The sequence below is a fragment of the Diabrotica virgifera genome, chromosome 4 (genome assembly GCF_917563875.1).
Source record: "Diabrotica virgifera virgifera chromosome 4, PGI_DIABVI_V3a".
NCBI classification, from domain to species: Eukaryota; Metazoa; Arthropoda; class Insecta; order Coleoptera; family Chrysomelidae; genus Diabrotica; species Diabrotica virgifera.
Genome location: NC_065446.1, coordinates 213,954,374 through 213,972,802, shown reverse-complemented (window position 1 = coordinate 213,972,802; position 18,429 = coordinate 213,954,374).

Below are 18,429 nucleotides of genomic sequence, written 5' to 3'. Positions count from 1 at the left end.
TTAAATCAAGAGTACCTTTTAGTACTAGCATACCTCACAATTTATTAATCCAAAGTAAAAGATGCTTAAAATGTAAAGATAAAAAAAGTTATGAGATAAAAATAACCGTTACCCTACCCAAAACGGACGCCTATTACCGGTACTGTAAATTAGCAATGGATGGAATCGATTTACCTCTGGAAGATAAATATGCGTACAATTTTTGTTATTCTAACTAGAAGCGTTCTGGGGGTATCTAAGAAAAACTAGTTACCAGACGCCATTTTCAAAGAGCTCTAGTTCCCTAGAGGAAGCATTTTCGGACTGGGTGAATTTGGTTAAATTGTCTTAAAATTACCTGAAGAATCTCCTGTCTTCGTCTATCGGTAGAGTTTCTGGACACCCTGTATTTGAGATTTTAAAAGTTAGCTGTATAATAATTGCAAACTGACCTAATGAAGTCTAATTTAGTAATGTTTTGATTAACGTAATATTTCAGTTAGCCTATTTTCAGTAGTAATAACCCAAGGACATTGATAATTGTTCGAAAAATTTTTATAACAGATTTCGAAAGCTTATTGTTTGCAAACAGACCGACGCCGTAGGCGGAGGTCTGTTGCCTGTAAGCAACAAGCTTGAGAAAGTTGTTAAAAAATTTTTGAGCATTTATCAATGTTCGAGGGTTATTCGGATAGAAAATTTTTTGCTGGTTATGAAAAAAAAAAATACAGAGCAGAAACAATTTATTTAAATGTGCAATTAACAAAGGAACAATTAGAAAAATTTAATGAAGATCCAGACATGTTAGTTTCTATAACTGATGAAGATGTATTTCCACTACGCATGCTGTTAATAATTTTATTATGATGTTCTTCGTCAATGTTCAAGTACGGTTTTATTGAGTTGGGATTGTTATGCCCCGTAATCTTTATAAGCTCTTGCTCTTGAACACCACTTTTGGCCAACCAACTGACCGCGGTCGATCTATTGGAGTGGTTAGTAATTTTTTTTCCTTGGTTTTCAAGCCAATCGCTTCGGCAGACGTTTTTGTCCAATTTTGAATCATGTTTTTTCCAATGGGCATATTATCATACCAATGATCATTTTCGGTTTTCCAGTAACGATTTGTTCTTAGGAATAATGTATCCGTTTTAATATTTGGGCCCCTTTTTGATAACAATTTCTTAAATAATCTGACAGGACATACGTTACTGTCGTTGTTTTCTATTAAAAATTTGCTGTCAGTACACCTTCTTGAACCACCTTGGCAAGTCTTACTGAATACAGGGTTATATTGTACTCGATTTGTTACAGAACCATTGTTATTTGTTTCAGTACGAAAAAAGTCAATCAAACAAGTAGCAGCTTCCCCACCTCGCCAAGCTAATTCTACGGCGGTTATGTGATAGAATTTCCGTTGTAGCCCTTCAGGGGTGTCTTCGTTCCACAAATTTATCATTTTTGTTATTTCTACTGCACTCAATGCCTCTGAACTTTGTTTCCTTTTACAGGGATCCGATTGTAGTTTTCGTCGTATAGAATCGCGGGCAGCTCGCACTTGTTGAAATACAACGCTTTTGAATGGGTCAATAATAACTTTCATTTCCTTATAATACTTTTCTTGTAAAAGCTTACTTGTTAGGTTCCACATGGTTTTGACAGTAGCTTCTTTAAACTCTGTACCATCTTTTCTTCTCATGTTCACAGCCCAATCCTTTAAAATCGACGCCAATTCTTCCACCGTCCGATTTCCATCTAATTCATATTTTCTATCATTGCAAAAGTCCATAAACACTTTCCATAAAAATTTTTTACTGTAAACAGTATTCTTTGGTATATTTGATTCGATAATTTCATTAATATTCTCATCAGTATTACAACCAAATCGTGACATTTTGAAATATTGAATATTTGAAATGTCAAAATCGAAATGAAACGAAATGTAGGTATCCATAGCTACATGATTGAGTGAAAACAGCCCATGGGATCTGTTTTCAGTATAATGTTGGTTTTATTGGTTGTATTCAATCAGATGACCACAAATTAATTGATTTCATTGGATTTCTAATTGAGCAAAAAATTTTCACTAGTAATACCACTAGAGGTCAAATTATTTCCGGAATATTTTTTGAGATCATGAATATTTTGAAAATTTCCCGAGTCGCAGACGAGGGAAATTTTCTAAAAATATTCATGATATTGAAAATTCGGTATTCGGTAAGAAAATTCCACACCAAATTTGCATTTGAAAATCCAAAGCTGCATGAACAGATTAATAGCGCGCCATAGCTTTGTCAGCAATTATTTAGGCTTTCAAATTCGTAATTTCTACTCATTGTAGTTGCATGGGAATACCATTTCAAGATAGAAAATAGTATATTCTTCAATTTTACATAAGTTTTGAGTAACTACAAGTGATAGAAAATTATTTTTTGGCGTTTTATTTTAAATTATGTAAACAAATAAAAACCAGTCTGTCAAAAATGTCTGTCAAAAAACTAGACAAAACTAAACTAAACAAAATACTAGAGGAACATAAAAACCATTTTTGTAGCCACGTATAGTAAACATTTGACAAAAATATTTAGAACAGTATTGAAAATCCACGAAGAAAAATTTCCTGTAGTTGGCTGTATACCATTACAAAAACATAAAATCCTTTATAAAAGGTATATTTGTAAAATATACCTTTATAAAGGATTTTATGTGTAAGTATTGAAAAGTTAACCTAAGCGTTAACCTCCGATGGCGCGCCACAAAATGCTATGTACTCTCTACGCTACTTTACGGAGTAGAAGGGTGGACGTTAACAGCAGCAACTATAAAGAAGTTGGCGGCTCTAGAAATGTGGCTGTATCGACGCATACTGAGAATTCCTTGGACACACAGAGTGACCAACACAGAGGTATTGAGACGAATGGGTAAAGAGTTGGAATTGTTAACAACTGTTAAAAGGAGGAAAGCGTCATACCTGGGCCATGTGTTCCGTAATGATAAGTACAGTCTGCTACAGCTTATCGTCGAAGGCAAGATTGAAGGTAGAAGAGGTTTGGGCAGGAAGAAGAAATCCTGGCTAAGAAACTTGAGAGAATGGTTTCAAATACCAGAAGCTGCGAACATAATACATGCGGCACAAAACAGAGAAACCTATCGTTTGATGGTCGCCAACCTTCGGTAGAAGACGGCACATAAAGAAGAAGATTGAAAAGTTCCATATTCATACATATAATGAATAACAATTCATGCATAACAATTCATACATAACCATGAATTTACATTACACAAAAAGTAAAGATTTGTGAAACAACTAAAAATTGCGGAATTATTTTTCGTAGATAATAAAAAGTTTTCACCTGTATTTTTTTTTAAATTTAAGTTCATTAAGACTTGTAGAACTTCTTCCTGTGACTTGGGCAATGATGGTGTGGATTTTCGTCTTGCAGCATAGATATTTCTTCGAACGCAAGAAATGTCTTTCGTCGTCAGCGGTAAATTGCTGAAATTTTTCTTCCTCAATTCCGTGTGGATAATCTTTAAAGGTCTTTTACATATATCTTCTACAGCTTTCCTCTTTGTAGAATTACTAAAAATTTGCCGGTCAACGTGGATATCTGGAGCATGATTATGCTCCATCGATGCTTTTTGAGAATATCGTAATTTTCACCTTCCTTTGTGTACACTTTTTATTGACAACCTTTTTTGATGCATCGCCATTTAACTTTTCCATCTTTGGAGACATGGGCCTTTGAATATTTGTATTCATTAATTATTAACAAAAGTTCTCCCTTTTGACTAAATATTAGGGTGGTGCGAAAAAAGTCAAGTTGATAATCCAGTATCGCTATAATGCGGAAAAGTTGCGATTGATAATTACAAGAAAAACAAAATAAAAATTATTCAAATCGGACTTTACCTTCCGATCCCGCAACGGGCCTAAGGATTATGAAACATGAAATTTTACCTTTTTTTTCGGAAATTTTTATTTATTCTCCATGTACATTTTATTTATCGCTATACTAAAATTTATTTACAGTTTGCATGGTTGAGTAATAAAAAAATAGTTTTACGAACTTAACGAATATCTTCACAAGGTCAATCAAAATCTATAAAAATTTGAAATTGTTGATGACTTTGATAAATTAAAAAACATTTAGTTATCTGATTTTTCTGTTAAATTGTGAAGCTCTTTGCTTGTTTAGATATTGTATAATACTATTTAAACGACCCAGAACTCACAACAAGAAGGTGGTTGCACTTTTTACTCCACCCACACCCTTCTCTCCATACAACCAATGAGTGTGTGTTTTTTACATTATTAACATAGTACATTTTTTTTCATTTGTTTGTGTCCAGCTTTTGTCAACTTTGAATTTTGATATGGTGGTAAAATCTGGCAGCATGGACCTTGATTTAAGTGTTGCCTTGATGAATCCATCTCTTGATTGGGCCCCACATACATTAGACGATACTTCCGTGAAGAACTCTACGTACCGCTAGACAGCTTGTGTATGACAGGGATGACGTTGTACATTCCAGTCTGGCGTGTTGCCTGATATAATGTAGGAACTTATATCTTCATTTGAAACGGTTTGAAGAACTGGTGGACAAGATAGTTTTGCAACATTCCAATCTAATATTTCAGTGCAGTCCTGAGTTTCAAAATTTAAAGTAGGAGGGATGAAATTTCTAATACGTTTGCCCTTGGCTTTAGTCTATCCGGCTTTTAACACTCTCCTTAGCCCTAGCTCTCTAATGTGTTTCCTTTCTCCCTAGTACTTGAAATTTTGAAGCACGGGACTAAACTGAAATAATAGACTGGAATATAATGTTGCAAAACTATTGCAGACTCTTGCAAAACTATCTTCTCCACCACTTCTTCGAAGTGTCAAATGAAGATATAAGTTCTTGCAGTACATCGGGCGACACACCAGACTGGAAAGTACAAAACTATCCCTGACACACGTAAGCTGATGAGAGGTGGCTAAAGTTGGTCACGGAAGCATCGACTAATGCAGGTGAGGCAAACCCGTCGGTCGCGACCCCTAGGTCAGTCGATTGATGGCAAGAAAAATTATCTACCTACCTACCTATTCCCGTCCTAAATATTACGAAAATTCTCAGTCGGTAGATCGCAGAGAATTAGACAGATAAGGCAGACAGTAGATCTCGAGTCCGATTAAGTTGGTCGCCCCTGGTCACCCCTGTAATGTATGTGGGCACCAATCAAGAGATGGATTCATAAGGGCAACACTTAAATCAAGGTCCATGCTGCCAGATTCTACCACCAAATCACAATACAAAGTTGACGTTTAAAAGCTGGATACAAACATGAAAAAGAAATTTACTATGTAAATAATGTAAAAATCACACTCATTGGTTGGTTGGAGAGAAGGGTGTGTGTGGAACTAAAAGTGCAACCACCTCCTCGTTTTGAGTTCTGGGTTGTTTAAGTATTGTCATACAAAATATAAACAAGCGAAAAACTTCACAATGTAGGAGAAAAATGAGATATGTATCTAAATGTTTTTTAATCAATCAAAATCATCAAAAATTTCAAATTTTTATAGAATTTGATTGGCCTTGCGGGATCGGAAGATATTCGTTAGATGCGTAAAACTGTTGTTTTTATTACTAAACCATGCAAACTGTAAATAAAGTTTACTATAGCGATAAATAAAAGGTACATGGAGGATCAATAAAAATTTCCGAAAAAAGATAAAATTTCATTTTTTTCATAATCTTTAGGCCCGTTGCGGGATCGGAAGATAATTTCCGATTTTAATAATTTTTGTTTTGTTTTTCTTGTAATTACCAATCGCAACTTTTCCGCACTATAGCGATACGGGATTATCAACTTGACTTTTTTCGCACCACCCGCACCCTACTAAACATACTCGTTGGATTCGCCATTTAAAAGTTAAATACTAACGGACAAAACCGGAAAGTATACCGTAATACTTGCAACTGAAGTGAATAACTGAAAATATTTATATCCTTACTTTCAACTATAATCAAATTTGGAATTTCCGGTCATTAAGACTTAATCCCGAACTTTCTCGGCGATTGGGCAGCAGGTATTTGGGATTAATGGGCCCAGGTAGTTCGTGGGGCAGTTAGATAACGCCGCTTTATTTAAGTTTTCATAGAATTCACCTTTTTCTGTTGGATCGGATGTTTCAGTTGGAGCATATATTATTATTATGTATACTATTTATTATTGTTATCTAGTGTTTTTCCATCTTTAGTATCAGTGTTGCGATCTTCCCGTTTATCGTATTGAACTATGTTATGTTGTTTGTGAGTTTTTATTTATGTACAGTTCTACATAATAATACGCGAATAATATCCATAAAATTGGAAAGAACCAAACGCTCTAATGCAAAGGGTAGATAGGAGTTGCACAATTTACAATGTTCTATTGTATAGAGAATTTTCGGACATCGTGTAATTAATTTTCAGCAGAACAAAATACAAATTCACATTCATTATTGACAAACCCGATAATACGTTTGGGCGCTGATGTATGTTACACTCTGCGTAGATATATAACACTCCATTATCTACAAAACCATCAAGTACCTTTTGGAGCATATTACAGGCCCATATTGTCAATGGATTAGTTTTAATCCGGCTTAAGCTTTCCTAACAACAAGTGATGCAAAAGAGGTCAGAGGCTTAGTCGCGAACGGTGCTTAAATGTTCACAAAAGTTGCACGGAATTTACCAGCAGTGAGTTTGGAATTTATCCTGTTTTGTTGGGTTCGTGTAGTAAGACTTTTAGACCTGTACTCGATATGCTAATCGATACAGGTTTTGAATAATTTGTGTGTTAATCAACCACGAAAATATTATACAGGGTGTAACAAAAATACAGGTCATAAATTTAATCACATATTCTGGGACAAAAATAGTTCGATTAAACCTAACTGACCTTAGTACAAATGTGCACATAAAAAAAGTTACAGCCCTTTGAAGTTACAAAATAAAAATCGATTTTTTCCAATATATCGAAAACTATTTGAGATATTTTATTTAAAATGGACATGTGGCATTATAATGGCAGTCATATCTTAAGAAAAAATTTTAGTGAATTTAAGACACTCCATAAAAGTTTTATGGGGGTTTGGTTCCTTTAAACCCCCCCAAACTTTTGTGTACGGTCCAATTTAATTATTATTGTAGTACCATTAATTAAACACAATGTTTTAAAAACTTTTTTGCCTCGTAGTACTTTTTCGAAAAGTCGAGTTTTTATCGAGATATTTTGAATATTTGTCAAATCCACCACATATTTGTATAAGGCTAAGTACGATTATGGAGACAGTAATATGTAATATGAAAATTTATTTATGATTTACATTTTTAGGTATATTTTGAACCATATTAAAAAAGAAGCCACATCTCGATAAAAGGTGCTTTATCGTAAAAATACAAAGAGGCAAAAAAGTTTTAAAAACACTGTGTTTAACTAATGGAATCGCAGTAATAGGTTAATTGGAACGTACACAAACATTTGGGGGGTTTAGAGGAACAAAACCCCCATACAATTTGTATGTAAGCATATTAAAAAAGAAGCCGCAACTCGATAAAAACTGCCTGATCGAAAAAATAATAAGAGCCAAAAAAGTTTTAAAAATATTAAATTTAACTAATGGTACCACAATATAATTTAATTGGAACGTACACAAAAGTTTGGGGAGGTTTAAAGGAACAAAACCCCCATAAAATTTTTATGGGGTGCACAAATTTCACTATAATTTTTCTTTAAGATGTTCCTGCCATAAGATTTCCACATGTCCATTTTCGTTAAAAAATCTCTAATAGTTTTCGATATATGTATTTGAAAAAATCGATTTTCATTTTTTAACTTCAAAGGGCTGTAACTTTTTTTATGTGCATATTAGTACTAAGGTAAGTTAGGTTCATTCGAACTACTTTTATTCCCAGAATATGTGATTTAATTTATGAGCTGTATTTTTGTTACACCCTGTATATTCGGAGAAATTCCAGCAGACCCAACAATAATTGTAAAATATTTTGTAATAAAGCATGATTTTGTGTTTTCGAAAGTGAATGTAAAATCCAAGTCGAAATTTTTTTATTATGCCAAAATAACTTACAAAAACATAGAAAAAGATTTTTACTACACATATAATTTTTGGCAATATCGCTAACTCTAGACAAAATATATATGTTTGAAAACTTGTAACACTTAAGGGATTCGGCAAAAATTTTATTGCGTAATACGTTAGGTGGAGTATACTTAAAATCTTCATATAAATTTTAGTACTAGTAATCAGCTTGTAGTCCAAGAGGCAGCGCTGAAAAATATCTTTGAATTTACTAAATCTTAATTTTTTACAGTTGATTACTGTGATTGTGTAGAGAAACATACTGCGGTCGGTCAAGCGAAACGTAGAAGAGGGGTTACTGAGAGGGTATCAAAGTTGCTTTCCTACGAAGGTAATTAAATCCATTTACTAAGGCTGAAAATCAGTACACACATTCTAAATTAAATAATAATAAAAGTTGTTATAGTATAATAATACTTTATTTGAAATAGGATAACCTAATATAAACATGCTAAAGTACATATAGTCAAAACAATACAAGTATTGATATAGTCCATAACATAATTTAAAAAGTAAAAAACTAAAACTAATTTAAAATGTCAATACCTAAAGCCACAAACATTTGATAATTTAAAATTTAAATAGTAAAAAACTGAAACTAATTAAAATGTCAATATCGAAAGCCACAAACATTTGAATAAAATACCAATTCGATTAATGTAAGCACAATAAGTATACATACAAGGCAACACAAATACATTCAACACATCCTATTCTCTATAATATATTTTTTTAAACTGTACTTGAATGTATTAATGTTTCTACAAGTTCTTAAATCGAGAGGTAGTTCATTATATTCTCTAAACCCTTTGAAAATTAAAGAATTCATCATAAAGCTATTTTTAAACTCAACAATATGTAGATTATTTGTACCCCTTGTATTATAATCATGTACATCTCTCTGAAAAGAAACATATTTTTGAAAGTAAGATGGAGCCAACGAGTTCAATATTTTATACACAAAAACCATGGTTAGGTAATGCAAACGTTGACGAACTGACAACCATTCAAGTGATTTTAACATAATCAATATTGACGTTCTTCTACTAGTTCTTAATATGATGCGCATCCCTCTATTTTGAAGTTTTTGTAACTGACTAATTTTATTAAGACTGAATAAATATACAATCGATGCACAGTAATCAAAGTGTGGCTGTATTATTGTATTATATACAGTTACTTTAGTCTCAGTAGACAGATTTTGAGCTATTCTGGTGAAAAAGTACAATTTTTTTGAAATTTTTTTACTTATATACTCAAAATGTCCATCAAATGACAGCAGGTTATCAAGCTGAAACCTAAATATTTTGTCGTTTTTACAATTTTGATCTCTTCATTGCTAATGTGTAAATTAATCAGATTTAAATTTATTAAACTATACTTATATTTAGTAGTAAAAATAACAGCTTCGGTTTTATCAATATTTAGTTTTAATTTATTCATGTTGAGGTATTTATTAACTCGATCAAGTGTTCTGTTCGTCTTCTCTACAGCATTCTCTAACTTAACATCACTAGATGCTATCAAAGTATCATCAGCAAAAAGATTGATAAATTCACAATCCAAAAACAAATCTATATCATTTATATACAGTATGAAGAGGAGTGGTCCAAGGACACTACCTTGAGGTACCCCTACCAAAATGTCTTTCTCAGTCGATACTGTATTATTAAAACATACTTTTTGCCTGCGATTGCTTAGATAATCTTCAAACCAACTTAAAACCTTACCGGAAACTCCATATTGTTCAATTTTAGCTAATAAAATGTTTCTATCAATGATTTCAAAAGCTCTTTTCAGATCCAAAAAAACTCCAATAGTATATTTACCATCTTTTATATCATTCTTTACCTTGCAGATTGTTAGTTGTAATGCAGTTTCACAAGAATGGTTCTTTCTAAACCCAGATTGATTTTCTATTAAAATTGAATTCCTTTTTACATGTTCCATTAATTGCTCATAAACAACTAGCTCCAGGAGTTTCTCAATTGTCGGTAATGTATTAATAGGTCTAAATTCTTCAGCCTTATTTGTATTACTGATCTTTTGGATAGGAATAATTGTACTAGTTTTAAGCTGATTTGGCACCTTACCAGCATCCAGTGACGTATTAATTAAGTTTAGTATGATGTGGCCAATTGTCTCATAAATTTGCTTTAACGTTCTACCATTTAAAATTTCATAGTTAGAATATTTCATAGTCGGTCCGCTGCATGACGGGACAGAGCCGGTCGGTCGGCCCCAGTAAATGTACAAGTTTATTCACTATATTTTGACCCCTTTGTAGACTGCTTTATTTACAGAATTAGAAAATAATGTAAAATACAAAAGTTATTTAATTTTTTTGAAGAAATATCGCTTTGGTATTAATTCCCAAAACGTTTTCTCCGTCTCTTGGTTGTAGAATAAATTACTTCTTTTTCCTAATTGGTTTATTTAAAAGGACTACACTTACTAAAGCTAAGTTTAGCTTTTACGCCAGACACATCGAGAATTAATATTGTACAAAAAAGTCCCAAATATTAATTTGGACTTAATTATGAACTATTATAATTGAAAAAGCTATCGTTTTTTAAATATATGTAACATTGACAAACATTTTATTTAGTAATTGCCACTCATTTTTTGAGATAGATTTTTTAAGAAGGCCAAAATCGTGTATTAAATGTGACATAACTTTAGGGGCGTAATAAAGCAAAGATTAGAATTTGGATTATATAATAAAGTTTCAACATTCTCCCCCGCGTTGAAGCATCCCTGCTTCAACTAAATTACACAGTAACAGAAACAGAAAAAAACAAAGTGTTAGGAAGAATGTAACAAAACTAGAAATAAGCATGTTGGTCGTTTTAAGGTTGAGTTTGATTTGGTAATAAAGAAAGCTTTGAAATGGATCGGATAAACTCTCCGGAAGCCGTACGGAGCTTAACCACACGGACTTTGCCATCCTTACCAGGATATACGTCAATGATGCGCGCCAACGGCCACATCATTGGAGGTACATTATCTTCCTTGAGTAAAACTAGTTTATTTACTTGCAGGTTAGAATATTCTTCAGCCCATTTAGGCCGGTTCTGAAGGTGATTTAAGTAATCAACCGACCAACGTTTCCAAAAAACTTGTTGAATATTAGAAATCTGCTGGAAGGTGGAAAGTCTATGTTCGTTTAAATGTGAAAGATCCTTTTCAGGATAAGCGGTGAGAGGGACCCTATCAGAAAGTGTCCCGGTGTAAGGCAGGTTAAATCTGTAGGGTCATTAGAAACTGGACCTACGGGCCGAGAATTTAGTATTGCCTCGATTTGACAAAGAATAGTGTTAAACTCTTCTGAAGTGAACAAAGCATTACCCACCAATCTCTTGATATGAAATTTTGCGCTTTTGATGGCGGATTCCCAGATTCCACCCCAATGCGGAGATCGAGGTGGAATGAATTTCCACTTGGTCTCATTTTGTGAAAGAAAGCCACAGATAATATTTACATTATTATTAGTTTTGAAAAATTGATACAACTCATGTAGGACATTTTTTGCACCTAAAAAATTGGTGGCGTTGTCACTATAGATCACTGACGGATTTCCTCTTCTCGAGACAAAACGTTTTAAAGCGTTCAGAAAGGAGTCAGTAGACAGTCCAAGAATTAGCTCTATGTGAACTGCCTTGGTGACCATGCAAACAAAAACCGCAATGTATGATTTTATGAGTGGAGATTTACGAAGCCTTGAGGATTTTATTTGAAAGAATCCTCCGAAATCAATTCCAACTTTCTGAAATGGTCTAGAGACATTTACACGATTAGAGGGCAAACTTGCCATAATCTGTTGGCAGACTTGATTATTGAATCGAAAACACATATTGCAATTTCGAATGATTTTTTTGATCTCTCTGAGCCCATTAAGGGGCCAAAAACGTAAACGAATATTGCTCAGAACGGTTTGAGCACCAGCATGCCCGAGCCGCCTATGTTCGTACTCTAGTATGAGGGAGGTTGTATGATTATGGGGTGGCAAAAGCAAGGGATGTTTCTGTTGGTAGGGAATGGAGGCGTTACAAAGCCGTCCGCCGATCCTCAGCATTGATAATTCATCGAGAAATGGATTTAAAGATAATAATTGTTTATTTGATAGTTGCTGGTTTGCAGAAAGTTCGGAAATTTCTTTAGAAAAATTGGTTAGCTGAACTTGCCGAACTATAAAATATAGAGCTTGGTCCAATTCTTCAACAGTGAGGGAATCAGATTGTTTGTTTCCTTTTAAACAACTGACAAATCTGAATACATATGCGATAGTACGACGTAATCGAGAAAAAGAAGAAAATTTTTGAAATAATTGTTCCCAAGGAGGTTTTGAGTTGACGTTTGTGAGTATATTGGAACGAGTTTTTCTGTGCTCTGTAATTAGCTGATCAGCTATTGGGGGTTCATCAGAGAATTCTAAAGAATGATTAAGAAGAAAAGCAGGACCGGACCACCACAACTTGTTGTCCAGAATTTCTTTGGCTGATAAACCGCGTGATAGAATGTCAGCACTGTTTTCAGCTGATTTAACGTATCGCCACTGACAATTTTGCGTCAGTTCTTGAATTTAAGCAACTCTATGCGATACGAACACTGACCATTTACTAGGGTGTGCCCTGCACCAACATAAAGCGACCTGAGAATCGGTCCACAAATTTATTGAGTCATACTCTAATTTATTTTCGAAGACTTGTAGAATTTTGTTTACAAGTTTCGCCAGCAAGAGCATAGCGCAAAGTTCTAACCTTGGAATGGTAATTAATTTAAGTGGGGCGACTCTAGATTTTGAAGATACTAAAGAAGAAGAAATATCATTGTCAGAATAAAGAACTCGAAAATAAATGCAAGCACCATAAGCCTCTATGCTTGCATCAGAAAAGCCATGAATTTCTATTTTGCTAATAGTTTTCGGACGAAAATATTGTCTAGCTATTTTTTGTTGTGAAAGCAAGGGGATATGTTCAATAAAATTGTGCCAATCTTTAAGAATGCAAGCGTCGTTTATTACGGTGTCCCAATGAAACTTTTTGAACCATAATTTTTGCATCAGTATCTTACCTTTTACTATAACAGGATTTATCAAGCCTAACGGATCATAACATTGAGCTAAGATAGAAAGTATTTTTCTTTTGGTAACTGGACCGTGCACGATTTCTTGAGGCACGGAAATACAAAGAGTATCTTCTGCTGTACTCCACTTTAGCCCAAGAACTTTACTTAGGACTTCATCTATGTTTATGTCATAATCAGCTTTTTGATTTTCCGAAATGTCTTTGGAAATATTTTTAAGAAAATAATCACTATTTGAACAATATTTATGCAACTCAAATCCATGCTTATTTAAGATGGTATTTAATTGAGAGTATAAATTAAAAAGTTCGTTGTGATTATATGAACCACAAAGGCCATCGTCCATATAGAATTGATTCAGAATTGCATCAGACGCAAGAGGAAATTCTAAAAAGTTTAGACAAACAATTTCTTTAAGAACCCTTGTTGCCAAGAACGGGGCTGAATTGGTTCCAAAAACTACAACATCGAGTTGGATACATTTAAAGTCTTCATCAGGGTTTTCTCGCCATAAAATGTTTTGAAGAAAAGTTTGTTCCGGGTTGACGAGGACCTGTCGGAACATTTTTTTAATATCTACCGTGAATACAAAAGGAAAAAGTCTAAATCTACATAGAATGTCATACAATTCTGGCTGAACCTGATATCCCTTTAAACAGACGTCGTTTAAGGAATACCCTGAGGAACTTTTGGCGCTGGCGTCCATGACAACGCGCAAACGCGTTGTTAAACTGGATTCTCTAACTACACCTAAATGCGGAATAAAATATTTATTTTCAGATTTGGCATTTAGCAGAGTTAGGGGTACATAATGAGCATGTTTAAGTTCAATTAATTCATCAATAACTTTTTTATAGTCTTGATAAAAGTTGCAATTAGTTTTAAATTTATTTTCTAAATAAATGAAACGCTTTCTGGCCATGTAATAAGAATTTCCTAACTTTAGATTTTCTGAAGGTGATTTCAGCGGCAAACTTACTTGAAATCTACCATTTTGTAAAATTTTGGTTGTGGAACGGAATAGGTTTTCAGATGCCTCATCAGCTTCTGAAAGATAGAATTTATTGGGAACTTCCTCGATTTCCCAGAATTTTTTCAAACGGCTGTCCAATTGTAATGTGGAAAGAAGTGAATTAGATTCAGTTAAAACTTCTGAACTACTGTCTGTAACAGATATATTAGATACAGTAAAATGATCAGGAACTGTACCGGCCACCACGAATCCTAAATGAGATTCTTGTAAGACTGGAAGATTTTTGCCAAGCCTGACAAAGTTTGGTAAAATAATATCGTAATAAACATCCAAACCAATTAGAATGTCAATTTCAGAAGGCTTAAAAAATTCGTCGTCTGCTAGAAAGAATTGTTCCGGAATATTTAATTTTTTCACCAGTATTCTTGATTGAGGGAGAGCACAAGTAATCTCGGGTAATACAACTACTGAAAAATGAAATCTTCTTCGACGATCATAATTGGAAAATATGGTTATATCTGACATTTTAGTACAAGTTGAGCCACTCCCTCCTATTCCTGATATATGTACTGACTTGTTATACGTATCTAATTGTAACTTGTTCACAAGCTTCTCTACGATAAATGAATTTTGGGATCCTGTGTCCAAAAGAATTTTCGCTATGCAGAAATTAGCGTTTTTACCAAGTAAGGTTACTTTTGCAGTACCCAGAAGAATATGACTATTTTTTACTGACTGAACAGAGTGATTCGCTGAATGATTATTTGCGGTAGGGTTATTTTCCGTAAAATTTCTCGAAGGACCTTGAAAATTTGTTATTCCTGAATTTTCCTGTACTGGTTGGATATCCAGAGAACGGGTTTGAAGATTTGAATTACTATCGAGATGAGAAGATGAATTATTACCATTTTGAACATGAGCAGTATTATCTAAATAAGAACTATTAGATGAGATTAGAGAGCTATGGTTACCTGCGTAGCTATTAGGTTGAGAATTTGAACCATTATTATATAGAGAATGTGAATGACGCTTACTACTAGTCATTGGCGGAGAATGTTGATTTTCGCCGATTTTTATGTGCATTAACGAATTGTGTGACTTGGAGCAAAAAGAACATTTTTTAGAGGATTTACACTCTTTCAAATTGTGTTTACCAAAACAATTTATACATAAATTCTTTGCCCTAATAAATTGCAATTTGGCGGAATGAGATATATCTTTAAACTCGGAGCAAGTGTAAATTTTATGGCCCTCCTTGTTACAGTAGATACAAATTAATTGAAATTGGCGATTTGAAGTTGCCTCATGCATTGTCGAATGAGATGAGAAATTTTTTCTGGTAGTTTTAGGACTAGAAATTTCAACACTTTCCAGAATTACTGCACGTTTTTCTAAGAATTTTAAGAAATGATTTAAAGTAGGTATTTCATCGTGATTCCTCTCAGATTCATATGCCTTAGCCGACTGAAAATCTAACTTCTTTTTTAGAATGAATATAAGTGTTAAGTCAAATAAATTTTCCGAAGTTAAATTCAAATTTTTTAGTGACAAAATATTCTTTTGAATTGTAGTGATTAATTCTCTTAATGTGTCTGACTTACATTTAGAAATATTATTACAATCAAAAATTGCTTGCAAATAAGAATTTATTATGGCGAATTTGTTTTCGTATCTCTTCTTTAAAATATTTAACGCGATTACAAAATTTTCATTAATTATCGGTAATGAATCTATAAGTTGAAGGCTTTCACCTTTTAAATAACTCTTCAAGTACACAAGTTTTTGGACATCTGTTAATGTCTCATTTTTCACTATGAGCGCATCGAAGAGCTCGATGAACGATTGAAAGTCTCTAATATGACCTGAGAATTGTGAAATTTTTATATCCGGAAGACGAACTGCTATTGGAGCACTACAAGAACCCTCACTGGATGAACTAGATGTTATCTGAGAAGGTGCAGCTTTTAATTTATTAACACAAGCGGTCAAATCGCTTACAAGTTTGAAATATTGATTTTCTGTAAACTCTCTATCTTTTTCTTCTTTGCCTGTATTTGATGCAAGGAATTCGATTTCATTTTGTGCTTTTTCATAATCATGAAATATTAAATGAAGTCTACTTAATCGCGTCTCGAACTGGGTAACATCTAATTCTACGTCTTTTTTGGCTATAAACCAGTTATACATACGAGTAAGAGAAGACTTAGCAATTTTTCTGTATTTTTTGAACTCATCCATTTTTATTAAAGATATTGGAACACGAAAATGTCTTTGAATCACAGAATTTAATGATTTTAATGTCTTTGAATAACTGATAGCCAAATAGAATAATGAAACAAAGGGTATATAAATGGACTTATCTCACCCAGTATATCCTTTTGCTGTTGTGTCGGCGAATAATCTTGAAGAACTTTCCATTTTTAATTATGATATTTTGACATATATATCGTACTAGTGACTTCATCCATTTGGGCGTGATGACGTAATCAATTATTTTTTTAAATAGGAATAGGGGTCGAGTGCTAGCTCATTTGAAAGGTTATTTAATTTCCTATTCAGTAATATAAACATTAACATGATTAATTATACAGGGTGTCCAAAAAAATGTTTTCGACACCCTGTATAAATAATGATCTTAATGTTTATAGTACTGTATAGAGAATTGAATAACCTTTCAAATTAGCTAGCACACGACCCCCTATCACGTCATCACGCCCAGATGGATGACGTCACTAGTACGATATATATGTCAAAAAATTATAATTAAAAAATCGAATAACTTTTGTATTTTACATTTTTTTTTCTAATTCTGTAAAAAAAGCAGTTTACAAGGGGGTTAAAATATAGTGAATAACCCTGTACATTCATTGGGGCCGACCGACCGGCTCTGTCTCGTCATATAGCTGACCTACTATAATAACTTTTATTTATATTCAATTTAGAATGTGTGCACTAATTTTGAGCCTTAGTAAATGGATTTAATTACCTTCGTAGGGAAGCAACTTTGATACCCTCTCAGTAACCCTTGTACTACGTTTCGCTTGACCGACCGCAGTATGTTTCTCTACACAATCACAGTAATCAACTGTGAAAAATATAGCTTTAGTAAATTCAAATTTACTCAAAGACAAATTACAAATTTACTTATCTCAAAGAGATTTTTCAGCGCTGCCTCTCTGTCTATTGCTTTTGTGTTTTGAAAAATCAATGTAGTATCCAAGGGAAACATTTTTTATCTTTACTCTACCATTTAGAGAGTAATAAGCAATGGAATTAATTACAATTCGAAGGACCAATCGCTAATGTGGGAATAAAAGAATGCTGCAAGCTTTAAAATAATATTTAATTTAATTTGGTTAATATTACTAAATAGATCTGTTCAAAGTTCTTTCCTAAAGTTGTTATATTTCAACAGCCGAATTCAGTTTCCAATTCACACTACTCGTAGTTCCCGAATCACAAACACAATTAGTGCAATCACTGGAGGTTTTCACCTCCGATTTCGTTGAACCTCCATCGATTTTCATGAAAATTGGTGAGTGGTTAGTTAATACCACAAGGAATAAAGGTAATGTGATGCAAACTTGCGCTTTTACCCTGGAAGTGGATGCCACCCCTTCTAGTGAGTGAAAATTATTTTATTAAAAATAATACCATAAATCGATAGAGGGACAAATTCTATGTAAAATTTGTTATATAAAGTTATTAATATAAATCAATACATTTTGAGTTATTAAAGATCAAAGAATTAAATTTTTCATAAACACATGCATGTTTTAAAGCTGTTTTTCGCGTATAACTCAAAAATTATAAGCTTTTACATAAAAGTTATTATTACCAAAATTGAAGATAATAAAAAATTTAATACACTCCTCATATAACGAACTAAACTAATGTTAACTCAAAGTGAGTTACGGGTAATTAAATCTATATTTTTTTCGACGAGTACTCAAATCTAAGTATTAAAGCCTAAATAACGGGAAAACGATGCACTTTATAAAATATACCTGCTAAACATTTGTCAAATTATTTCGGAATGCTTATCAAATGAGCTACAGAAAAAGTTAATAACATCAAAACTAAGATAGTTATGATGAAAATATGCCGCGGTATGGGTATAGACCTGGGAGAGGTTTGTTTGTATACCTTACAATTTGCTGATGACCAAGTCACCATAGCTAATGATAAAGACGACCTACATACCTAACAGTATATGGCAGTGATTCTCAATCTGTGGGGCGCGCCCCCCTAGGGTGGCGC